The 13,679-nt window shown below is 32.3% G+C and overlaps 1 protein-coding gene across 4 annotated transcripts in view; it reads right to left on the reverse strand.

Moving 5' to 3' along the window:
* Positions 1-13,679, reverse strand: part of LOC118192288 (phospholipid phosphatase 1-like) — a 98,542-nt gene that overhangs the window by 80,206 nt on the left and 4,657 nt on the right. The window lies entirely within an intron of this gene.

The following is a 13,679-nucleotide window of genomic DNA, read 5'->3' on the forward strand; positions in this document are numbered from 1 at the left end:
TGTAACGGCAGTTCTTAAGATACTTCTTTTCTTTTTTAATTTATCTACTTCAGCCATTATCTTTCTTAGATTCAAACATTTACACAAAAAATATACGTCTCATGAAAAACAAATATTTAACTCTTACTTAGAAAACAAAATTATTCTTTTGCTGAATACTTCAAGAACAAGTATTAAAATCTTCAATTTTAATATTCAGCTTTTGAATTCACTTTATTAGAACTTTTCAAAAAACCTGGCGTCCCTGTTCGGGCGCCATAAAAATGTTGCATCAGGTTCTTCTATTTACAATAAAATTAATGTAAAATTCCTTACCTGCTGCATCTTCAGTGTTCTCGACGCCAGGCTTCTAATAATCACGTTTTCCAGTAAGAGTTTCTATTACAATTAGCAGGCCATCTTGTCTTTTAATTATTTATTGAAATAAAAAGCTAATATACACTATTTACAAGGTAGGTGATAATTATTTTAAAACAGTACATTTTTAGTTCTGAGTCTTTACGCTCCTCAGAGCGGTTCCAATCTCGACTGCTTCTCGGAACTTAATTACAGCAAAAGTAAAGGAAGAGATGCCCGCCACCTAGTGGCAAGAATGTGACAGCAACAACTCCTTTTACTGTAAGTGAATTTAGAACAGTTGCAGTTACAGCGGTTATTTGTTGCGGTAGTCTTAAGGATTGTCAATTAGACTATAATTTCAATCGTTATCTTTGCTTTCGCTAATTTACAGCTTCTGAAAATCTGAACATACAAAAGCAGAAAAAAGATCGCGTGAAAAAAATTTAATATAAGTGGTACTATAAGTTCTTTCAATCACCCAAGTTGCGATTATTATCATACCATGAATATGTTCCTTCTTTAAGTTTCTCATATTTTAAACTCTGAATAATGCGTTCTTTCTAAAACACAACTTGTCAAAAAAAAAAAAAAAAAAAAGCCTTCTTCAAGACTTTAACTGATTTTTCAACATAAATATTTAATTAATGTTCATCAAATTCAACCTTTTATGTGTTTTATTAACACGCATTTTAGTATAAATCCTGCAATAAAGACATTTTATTTTTAGTCGCTGTTAAGCTTGATTTCCTTGCTTACTTTTCTGTTTGCTTCAAATCATGAAATTAAATTTTAATCCTGTTCGGCAAAGATAATTTTTTTTAAATTTTGTGCACGTATGTATTTGTGGCAAACGATATTCAACGACATTTCTGTTGTTTAGAACTGAATTTTAAGACATCCTTGTTTAAAGGTAAACTAAATCGTCATAAATCGTTTTGTTCATTAATGTATCAAATGAATTGAGAAATAATCCTCATAATGATTTTTTTTCCAAATCTCCAACATAAATCACCGAAGTCTATCCGTTTCTCAAAAATCGTTCTAATTTGTTTAGTGATTGTGCTTCTGCTAACAATGAAGTATTTTAAAATCAAGATTAAATGGCAGTTCTCAGCAGTTTTAATTGATGATGAGTTTGGATTCATATATCAAACAGAACTTTAAATTAAATATTTTTACCTTGCATATCTCTAAGCTATATTACTTACATAGTTATAATTAAATGTGACGTGATATAAAAACACATTTTAGCTATAACATTATTCGTAATCTTAATGACGGAAAATAAAATCATGGGAAGCACATGTAAGACTTATATTGAGACAACATTAATAGAATATCAAGCAATAATAGAAGTATAACACAGAGAGGAACGGTTATATTATATCTGAGATTACATGATCTCATTAAGCATTTTTTTTTTTTTTGAAAATTTTGATTTTATATAAAGCATTATAAGCAACTTCAAACTTGGTTTTTTAGTCCCAATGAACAAGAATAATTTGTTAGCTAAAATCTTATTTTTTACATTTTAGTTATTAAACTAAAACGTGTAATTTAGAAGTTTTATGAACGGCATTTTATAGAGACATTATATCAGAACACCATTTGGATATGTATATGTATACAAAGCCACACTGAAGTAATTTAAATATTGCTAACAGAAACCTTCTTTTCCTCATTATCAACATAATGCAAAAATGACGCCTAACCTCTAAATAGATATTTTTATTGGTTACACATAATGATAAAAACACCGTTATAAAAACATAATGATATTTTTATTTAACACTGTGCAGGCTTATTTAGCCGATACAAATATACAGGGAGACTCAGAAATACGACTTTTCATTTGACTGCATCGTTTAATGACAGTATTATGACTAATATGATTATGAAAGCTTTAAGAACATGTTTTCCAAAATTTCACACCTTTTGAATTCTAGATGAATTATTAATGGCTCCGTACTTCTCATCTTTTAATAAATATGTGAAAATGGTAGATAATTTACAGTCTTAAATTTTATAATTCTTGTGAGAGGCAGTTCCATTTTACAAAAAATAAAATAATATTTCGAGAATTATGTTACAGTGCGCGATGTGACGTCTTTTAGAATGTGTGATATCTATATCACTCAGGTGATAACCTCAATTTGTGAAAAAAACGAGTCGCCATCTAAACATCACGAGTCTTTCAGGAAGTTATTACTCAACACTTATCCAAGAATGGAAGTCGTTATTACAATAATTGTTAACTTAGATACTTAGCGAATTGTACGACAAGTAGCAGAAAAGCAGACAAAATACAACCAGAACCTAGTCTGGGGCACTGAAAGAGATCTTAATGAATTTGGAAATAACATGCTTCTTTACCGAAAAAACAAAAAGCTTTGCTCATTCACTGTGACAAATAACGCCACCTACTGAACAATGTAGAAACGACGAAGGAAATAAAAAGGGCGAAAATGGCTAAAGACATACGTGTTAAAAACATTACTCTCAGGAGCTGTAGTGATGCAATGGCTAGCACACCTGTCTGGTTATCTGGAAACCCGTGCAAATGCATGCAATTTATTTAGAGCATTTCTTATCATTGACCTCGTCTTTGCTTTTATGCCTGGTGCCAAAACTAAAATGATCAATTAAAATGCCATCATAAAACAGACAACAAGGCCATATTACTTGTAAGCTTAGCTTTTGGAGTAGCTAATAGGGTTTGATTGGAAGAGTCTTAGTATTTTACATTTAGAACTGTCATAAAAGATCCATTTCTGCTTTCCAGTCACCGTACGATCAAGAAATGCTTCGGCGTGATGTCATTGCAAAAACAAATTGCAAATTATTTAACTATTAGTTTTGGTTTCTTCATACACAATGTGTGGAATCAAAACACTGTCCCTGTCTACTTCAAATTCTTCTGAGCGGTCGGTCATGGCCCGATAATTATTCGATCGTTTGGCAAGACGAGGCGAATCACAAAGGACAAAATTACCTGACCTGAACTGGCAAACCATTTTGCCATTTACGATATCTAAATACAGCTGAATAAACATCACAATTGATTTTTGTACCATTTTAGGGCATCGCTACCTCTCTGAAACTCTTAACAACATGCAGTGTCTAACATGCACTTCATTGGTTTTTAGCTTGACGATACAATGAAGACGTTGGTGGTCATTTCAAAGAGGATCACAATTTTTCTTCATAACTAGTCTCCTTTAGTGGCACTTTTCTATAAACGAACCTGCGCTCTGAAGTCATGGACATTGTTACCTTCTTGGATTACATCATATCTTATCGTTGAAAATACTTAATAATGTTGCAATAAGCAAGTTGTATAATAAGAGTCATTTTCGTTATGTTTCGAATGTCTTTGTTGAGCTATATCAATGAAATTTCAAGCTATATGCTTTTCCTCTACCGAAAAAAAGAAACCAGACTCATTCTGATACATCACTTATTGCTTTGAAATTTCTTTAATTTACAAATGTTTGCAAACGTAATACCGTAAGTGCAAAATTTCGTCACTGAATTAAGGGACAGTCACTTGGAATCAAAAAGAATAGCTCTGATTCAAAATTCAATTTTAAATTTATTTCTCCCGAAATTCTACGCTGCTGAATAAATTAGTTCAAAATATGTGTAATATTTGTATATACTGCTACTGCTGGCTGCATTAACCTAAGAAATAACAAAGATTATTATCGTTTCTATGTATAAAACGCGTATTTTAAAATAAATAAGAATTTGAAAAATGCAGATAGTTAAGTAAATACTGCTTAAAATCTAAAGAAATATAACAAATGTTATTACGAAAATCTCAGAAGTTGTCCTATTAAAATACAGATGGCAGCACGAGCAAAATATACATACATATTCATAGCCGAATTGAAACGCAGCTGTTATTGTTGTCTACTAAGTTTGACAAGTTTTCTGAAATATGGCTTTCATAAGCACTTTAATGCTCCAGGTTCCGTACTGAGACTCATGTTTCTGTCACCACTTGCGTTGAGTTGCGTTGAGTTCACGCGGATGTTTTCTTAAAGATAAATCAAATGAAATCAGTTATTCACATAGGATTGTCACTATGTATAAGTCAGATATAATGTTAAACTGTATACGAAGTAACACAAGAGAAGGAAATTGATACTTGTATGAAGTATTTATAATAGCAAAGTTTAATTAATGGGAAGCATAAATGGCTTCAAACTTTGTCACTCAAGTAACCCCCTCCATTTTTTTAAATGTGAGAATGTGTGTGTACCATTCCTACCATCTATAGGAAAGCAAATATTAAAAGGCAATGAAATTAATACATCAACGTGACGTACATTTTACATGGAAAATTAAGACAAAACTGTTGTCACATTTCTGTTGCCATAAAAAAAGAACAAAGAAAAAAAATACTGTTTATTTATTTATTTAGATGTGCAGCTTTGCAGTCCACATAGTATTATATATCAAACTGGAGAAGTGAAATACAAAATTTTCATTTGCGCATCCCACGGAGGTGTCGCATGAAACAAAAGTATTCCTATTCCGCGGAACATAGTTTGAAGATAAATGATAAAGAGGAAACAATATTCATGAATTTAAAACCGAACAATTAATATTAATTATCAGTTCAACTTTTAAGAATAATAAACTACGAGCGATGAAAATATATCGTCAGAAACGATTTGTAAGAAACGTATTAATTTCCATGAACTCTTTTCTAGAAAATTTTGTAAATTTCAGGATCTTAAAAGGATTATTTTTGTTTCGGTTTTATTTCATAAAAGATGTAAAAGCTCAAATGAAAATGTTTAGATTTTATTTATTGTTCACGTCAAGTAAAGAACCCGAAACAGGATTTTTGATTTCAGGAATTGAAATTTCAAAACTCCTGCTTCGCATTCTTTGAGTCTTTTACCAGTTTCTCAAATTTGACTCCTTTACCAACAAGGATTTGATTCCTTTACACATTATTTCGATTTGAATTTTCTACTAAATTACTCGAAGTTTTAGTTTTTTTAGCAGTTACTCGGACTCGATACACAGTTTGACACTCATCGTCTCCAAGTTTCGTTTCTTCCATAATTTATACATATGTTTTAAATTTGATAAAAATTATTTGCATAACGAAATTAAAGAGGAAAGGGTGAGACCTGTTGTTTACTCCATTCGTTCCATTAGTAAATGCCTTTACATTAAAAGATCAAAATTTATTTTAAGCGATTCAGGAACACTCATTTAATGAAGAAAAGTTCTTATAAATAAACACTGAAACGAGAACCTTCAGATTCTTTTTATAAAGGATAACAGTTTGCTACTTGTAAAATTTTCCACGAATTTTATGATTAGATTTTTAAAATTATTTCATTAGATGACAGTTATACAACTGAAAGTGAATGTCGAGGTAAGTATTAGTGTAAGTTTATTAGGTAACCACAGACGAGGTAAGTATTAGCTATTTAGTTCACTTATGGTATTTCACTATATTTTCTGAAATTTGTATTCCGTTTTTAACCTACTTCATGACTTTTGGGTTTCGAATTTTGTAAACATAGGGTTTTATGATTATGCCACGTGGTACAGCTATTTTTTTTTAATTCAGATTAATTTTTATTTAACGATTAAAGGATTTTTCGCACATATTATTGTTAAATGGAGAAGTTAAAAATATCAGGGATTTACTGTTTGCAGCATCGAATACAGCAAAACGCATCTTTTAAACGAAACTTGTTTGGAAATTGCACTTTAATTTCGCAATTTTGGGGGAATTTTCAAAAATTGACTGTCTTTTCTTTACGCCCATGATTTTAAAATTTCAACATATAAAAATGTGTTGGGTATAAAATTTTGAAATTTTCACAGACTATAAAACAAATATTTCGCCCTCTTTTAAAACAAGAATTATAAAAATATTAACTTGGAGATTTTTTTATGTGCATTAAAAAATATATTCCGGTTCAAGCAGAAGAGGGCAATCAGTTCTTCCTCCTAAACCATTACTTGCAGACATATTGCTTTCAAGGTTAATTACGGCATTACATCAAATGGTTCTTAACGCTTCTGCACACAGAGCTTTGCCTTTACTATCTCGAAAACAACACAGTTTAAGACTCGATTAGCGTTTAACATTATTTGCAATCAAATCCACCCTGTCGTTTTTAATTTTTCATTTCATACGTTTCTCTACATTTTTCTGAATATATCAGTTTGAATGTTCATTCCTTAATTTTATTGTTCTATGCAATATTGCGTACTTTTGAGAAACTTTAAATTCTATTATCCAAACATATATCCGTTATAAAGATTTTAAGTTTTTAAACATTACAAAGCAATCTCTTCAACCTCTTTTAAAACACTAATGGGACAAAATATTAATTACACATCTTTTGCGAATTTTTTAAAAACCAGCAGCATTTTGAGAAGCTTTTCTTTAAGTCATTCATGGTGTTCGTCCATACGGTCAAAATTGTGCTGTCGATTTTTAAACTATTTTCTAATAACATATGAAGCTCAACATCTGAAAATATGGATGATAATATACATTTAATTTTCCGGACATAACTTCATTTAATGAAAAAATTAAACTTCTCATAATTTTATTCTTTGCACCATAGAATAAAGCGAAAAACTTTTAAAGGAAGTTTATGTGTTCACTCTAAGACAAGAGAACAATATATTAAATATTTAGCTGAACAGATTCAATCTGCAATTTTATATCACTAATAATAAAAGCTTAGGCACCTGAATTATGAAATTGATTCATTTAATTACATTATAAAAAGTATAAACCCTTATCTTTACAAATATGTCAAGGGCGCCTCGCGTTTTTTTTTATTCGTGATATAAAATTATATTCGAAATTTGTAAAGAAATTTAATTCCATGTTGCCATTAAACTATGTGAAAAATTATATTTTTCTCCATTTAGTTATTAATTATTTTATGAATTTAAAACAAAATATTAAAAAACACTTTGTAATTAAATATGTTGTACATAAAAATGGAAAAAACTACACCATGACGCACGAAAACTGATTATTCGTTCTGTCGGGAAACTTGATGTCTAAAAAGGAAGCATTATTCCACCTTTAGTTTGCCTTCTTATTTACTCTTTCTGAGCATATAGAGACAGAAAGCTGGTGTCATATTTTCACCAATGGTAGGCTATATTTTTATGAGCCATCCTGTATAAACAGTTCAGAAAATAGAAAATAAAATGCTCTTTATTCCTTTCTAGATTTTACTGAATTAAAAATGAAAATTATGTTACTTGTAAGAGGGACAAAATGCTCTAAAACTCTAAACAGTTCAACCTAATCTATACTTGCCAACTGAGTGTTCTTTGCTGCTGAAAAGTTACTTTTTTTATTTTTTATTTTTGGTAATAATCGACATTAAAACGAGTTTTAATACGGTTAATAACTGAAATTAATTTTAGTCCGAGAAATGTTGTTTTAAAAACAAAGCGTCTACTGATGCACGTAGCAACAATTTCTAGCCAAACAAATCTATGAAATAATTAAAAAGGGAGAAGAGAATAGAAAAATGTTTCATATTATTTTAAATTAGGATTTTGACACTATATTTTGCACTTGATTTGACTCGGACCCATTTACGCCCCCCTCTCGAAAAATAAAAAGTGTCTTCCCAAAATCCTATTATCAATATACATGTTATTGACATCACCCAGAAGTGTGTAAAATATTTCAAATAATTATTTCAATACTTGCCTGCAGTAAAATGCAGTGAAACTTTACCAGCAATACATCCATATTATTTCATCGGAAAGTTATTAACTTTGAGATATGAAAATGTTTTAAAATAAATTAAAATTTTATTTACTACCAATTTAGGTTTTAATTATTAGTTTTAGTTAGCATTTTTCTCGATTTTGTTTCAACATTAATAAAGCTCTATGAAATCTTTCATTACGTTACAGAAAATAACTTAAGAAATTACGTAATTTGATGATTAAAATAATCAATAATAAGTTTAATTAAAAATAACATGTTAATTTTTCATGATCGATAAGCAATATTAATTGTTCAAATTAGAAGATTTTTATGCCCTTGCTTTACTAGAAACAGAAAAATGCAAGTACAGTAAAATCTTTCGAAACCGGCAATATAAAAATAACGGGGCTTTTGGAAGTCTAAATTTAAATTCGAAATTTAACCCTAGGGGATAAAAACATCTAATGGTCAAACAATCTAAAAGTGTAAATACGGAAAACATTTATGTTGCTTTTCTACCGCCCAACAAGCCTCGCTTTCTACCGCCTACAAGCCTCGTTCAGTCAATGGGCGAAGGAATTATTTAAGTGAACTTTGAAAGCAATGCCCATGATTTGCAGTAAGAATTCACATTGAAAGACCCAGATTTACCTTGTCTGTTACTTCGAAACATGTAAAGAGCATTATTTTACTTCCCTGTTGGGGGCTTATGATCATGTTCTTAGGTGAGAGTTATTTATTGAAGATGCTCCTTGATTTCAAATTTCGTGCGCCAACCAGACGGTATACTGGTTAGGGGTGCCTACTGCTACATCGAAGGGCTCCGGTTCGAACACCGGAGAAGCCACGGATGTTTGTAAATGTAAAGTGTCTGTGCGGCATGAGGGCATTCTAAATATGTGGCGAACAGAAGTCCTCTTGAGAATTATGTGCTAAGGAAAGAGTGGTGGGAAACCCTTGGACCCGTACCCCGGGTGATCTCCTTCAGTATTGGGCTCGGAAAGGAGCGAAGTAGTACTATGATCTGTATGACGTTTGCCAACTACAGGCACAATTTCGCTCTCCTTGCTACGATGAATTTCGTGGGCAACAACAAGTTTCTTGAGGTGCCCGTGGCAGACATCTTGGATTTGTTGACATGTTAGGAAAAGTTAGCATTAGTGAAGAAGAGAAGCAGGTTTCCTGGAGGTAGGCAATTCTGTTTCCGTCTCACTCGCTCAAGATGACGACGAAATAATGGCATATGTGCTGGGAAAGCGGTAACTTATATGTCATTTAATTTTTTTTCTGCAATATAATATTATGCTTTTGTGTTTTAATTAAAAAAATTCCGTACAATTTTTAGCTCACAGGGCGTTAGCTCAGAAGCCTATTAAATTCAAAATGCATTTTGCGTCGATACAATTTTCAAACTGTTGCCACCAAATATTATCGCCACGCTTTATATATAAAGAAACTAAATAATGAAGAATCTGCATGAATGCAAGAATGTTTCTTGCATTGTGAAGAAACAGCGGTCATCTAATTTTGAATAACATAGTCCTCCAATCAAACGTGGGCGCTTGGAAGCCCGAATTTTGAATTTCGAATTTGCTTTATTATCTGTTTGAAGTTTTCTGAAACTTAAACGAATTTTTTATCAACAATCTCAACGATTTCAAAGTGAGCAGTGGCAACACTGTACGAAAGAAAGCATTCTATCTCCAGCATGCGAGACTGTCTATCGGAAATTCTAAAGATATGCTGTCTTTAAGTATTTTGTGATATTGCTGTGGAATTGAATTTTAAGCCGCCCAACTGGTATAGTGGTTAGCGTCGCTGGCTGCCGTGCCGTAGGGCCCGAGTTCGAATCCTGGAGAAGGCATGGATGTTTGTAAATGTATAGTGTCGATGCTGAACGGCGGCACTCTAAATATGCGGCGAACCAAAAGTCCTCTCGTGTGGTTTGGTAGAAGGGGGGAAGGGTAGGAGACCCTCCAACCCGTTCCCCCCGGGTGCTCTCCATCAAAATTGGGGGCAGAACTGAGCTAAATCGCAATGTCATCTGCATGGTGCTCAAGGCTGTTGCCAACGGCAGGCGTAATCTAGAGCTCCTAAGTCAGACAAGTGCGATAAGTAACAACAATATTGAATTTTATGTGCTTTAAGTGCGAAGGACATGAAATTTATTAAATAAAGGTAACACGCAAAACGTTAAAAAACACCTTTTTGGGCGTAATGTAAAAGCTTTTAGAAAACTTTCAGATTTTATTTATGGATATTGTTAAAGTGGCCGAATGCTGAAACATCTATAGATAGCATCATAACACATGAACAAGTCAGTTATATAAATATATTCAATTATCGGGTAAAATCCCTTGCTCAGAGTCGGCGAGTTACCCGTGATGCCGGTTAAAAGGTATTCTATTGTATATTAATCTAAAACTCAAACATAAAAAATAAAAAAATAATAATATATGAAAATTTCAGATTATAGTTTGACGTTTTGAAAATAATAGTTGGAATCAAAAGAGGTATATTTTTAAAGTTAAGAAGTATGAGAATTATTAAATAAAAAGAAATTGGAATCCGGATTTTGAGTACAGAGGTTTCAATTTAACTCTGAAAACAATTTTCAATGAAGCTGTTATGATAAGCCTATTAATTTAAGAATTAGTCCTGCAATCATTAGGCTGCTAGACCTCGTGTGCTTTACCATAATACAATAAACGAAAATTACTACTCCCGAAATAAAATACATGGAATGCAAATTTTTATATTTATAAAGAGTATAAGACAGAGTTGGCCAAACTTCATGTCAGTAAGAGCCGCACTGTTGAATTCAGGAATGTTCGAGAGCTGCATCCAGATTTTCTAAAAGCCACAAGCTCATATTTACATCATTATAGAAGTAGTGGAGGAGGTTTTAAATAGAATGAAATCTCTGATATTTTGTAAAAGGAGTCTAAACTAATTATTTACTTCCTTTTGGACACCGAATAGTTTTAGTTTACCATATTTCATGCATCTATTTTATATGCATGAGCCGCACAAATTGCCTGCAAGAGCCGTATCAGGCTCGCAAGCCGCACTTTGGCCGCCCCTGGTATAAGACGACAGCAAAGTCAAATTACGGAGAAATATTTCACATAATATGACATCAAATCGCATGCATATTTGTGTACTTATTTAATGAAAAAAACAATTATTAATAAAGAATTAGCTGAGAATTTATTTTATTACATCATTTGAGCATGTGGCTTAAAATAACTATTTCTGTCGAGTAGTCATAGTTTATATGTGTCCAAAACAGAAATTCGTGAAGGGAAAGTAAAAATGAGGTCGAAGAGTCTGAGGTGATTAATAAACAAACAAAAATTTAATGAAAGGAAATAAAATATATAAATAAATTAAAACTGTTCAACAAAATAAAAGAAAATGTTACTGTTACTGCAATATTGAATAAATTTGTCATTTAGAAACAGTTTATTTTGAGTCAATTTTTACGGCCAAAGCCCGAAGTTGGCCAGTTTGCAAATTGTCGGCTATTTCGGGTATTAGCCAATGCTTCTCGATTTTTTCTTGATTTCGGGCTTGGCATGGCATCAAGCATTTCATTCTTTATTTATTTTTATTTTTGGACCTTCAGTGATCCTCTCTTACTTACCACAGGAAACTTCTCTCTGGTTTTGCTCATTCGCGAAGATATACTAAATGCGTTGTTGTAACATTTCTTATTTACATATGACAGAAACATCAGAACAAATCCGTGGATTTTATTTTGATCTGTGTCATGGTATGAGGGGGGGGGGAGGTTTGGTGTGGGATTTAAGCACCTTACAGATGACAGGACAATTTTGCTCATTTCTTTTCCAATTTTGAAAGAGAATCCACTGGGGGACGGGTCGAAGGATTTTAAACCCACTTCTCCCATCCCCAAGCCACTGGAGAGGATTTTTGGCTCGCTATGTATGACCACTTTGCCACTACTTTCAGCCACAATGGATCTACATACTTATAAACATAAATACCTTCTTTGTGATTCGAACTCTCTCCCAGTGAAACAGCAGACAGAACACTAAACGTTTAATCAATTACGTTATCGATTATAGTGGCGGAAATGTTAGTAATTAATAGAGTCGTGCGACTATCTACCACATTATGGAGAAATACTCTTTTATCCAACGCAGAACCATACGTCATTTCAATGTGCAATAATAATTTATAATTTCCCTGAATATCATACCACATTCTGGTCGAAATCTCTTAATTACAGGCTGCAAAAGTAACGTAATTCAGTAAATTCATTCTCTAATATCTCCAAGAATTTTTCAGGTAAAAGTATAGAAATGTTTTATGTCTAACTTATGAAAGCTAAATAAATATTTCACAACTATTTTTCTCTAAGTGGATCATATAATCTACCAGTTCCTCCTGATCTGACTGGTGATATTTCTATAGATTCATTTTATTACTACACGGATCTTTCAGTTTGCAAAACGAAAGTGCAGCCCACCTGCGGCCGAGCGGTAAAGTCGTGGAATGCTGGCAGTTCGGTAAGAGGTTCGAATCCCGCGAACCGGCTGGCTGCTTGGGTGTTTTCGTGGTTTTCCCATGTGAAACGTGTATACGAACCAGTTTCTCATAGAAAGTCCTCCACGAAGGCATCCCTTCCCTTAGGCAGATAGCCCTCGAGGCTTTGCCGTAATTAAATAACCTAACCTAACTGAACAAAACGAACGTGCCACCTAGTTACACTATAACAGAATATACGGGGGTATTGTAATTCATTATATTCTTCCCATTTATCCCACGTCTGGAGAGAGACTCGAGACTCATTCGACAATTTATTATCATTAAATAATTAACAAATTTATTATCGTCTATTTTTTAGGTTGAAAGTCATTGTAATAACATTAGGATTTTTTAAAGGAAAAAGTGTGAAAACTCAAATATGTCCACGACGAGATCGGAACCACGGATCTTATAACTATCAGTTGGATGCGCTAGCTATTTATAGGACAAAAGAATGAGATAATTCCTTATAAGCTTTTTCAAAAAATGTGCACCATATCTTATGAAATTTTGTAATTAAAAGCTCAATATATAGGATCACTATTTGAGCACACATCTTACGGAAGAAATTAATTTTGATAAAGACTACATAATCATCTATAAATATGACTAGATTTATTTTCTGAGCTAAGCAATGGAGATTCTAAAGTCTTAACTTAACATGGTGCCAATATTAGACAAGTCTACTTGAGTTATAACTCCGAGGAAAAATTATAAAATCATAAAGTCCTGTAGGAATATTATTACACCTGTGTCATTAATAAATTCCTGAAACTTCTGTAACGAAATATACTATAAAATCAACGCCTCATTAACTTAGAAACAATGCATAGCATTTCATCAAGTTTTCTGCGAATAGCTGAAATGTTATCTATATGAGTCTTCAAATGATTCATTTTTGATTCATTTCTGTTTATTGTTATTTAGTATTTTTCACAAACAAATAAATATTATCTATTCAATGAAAATGTATAAGCACGTTTTCTTCTTTCTCCATTGAAAAAATTACACTTCACTTTCTATTTGTTGCACAGCATTTCCATTAACTACGTTCAATCGA

This window comes from Stegodyphus dumicola, chromosome 6, assembly GCF_044657685.1.
Source record: "Stegodyphus dumicola isolate Sdum_Otavi_A_Nest chromosome 6, ASM4465768v1".
NCBI classification, from domain to species: domain Eukaryota; kingdom Metazoa; phylum Arthropoda; class Arachnida; order Araneae; family Eresidae; genus Stegodyphus; species Stegodyphus dumicola.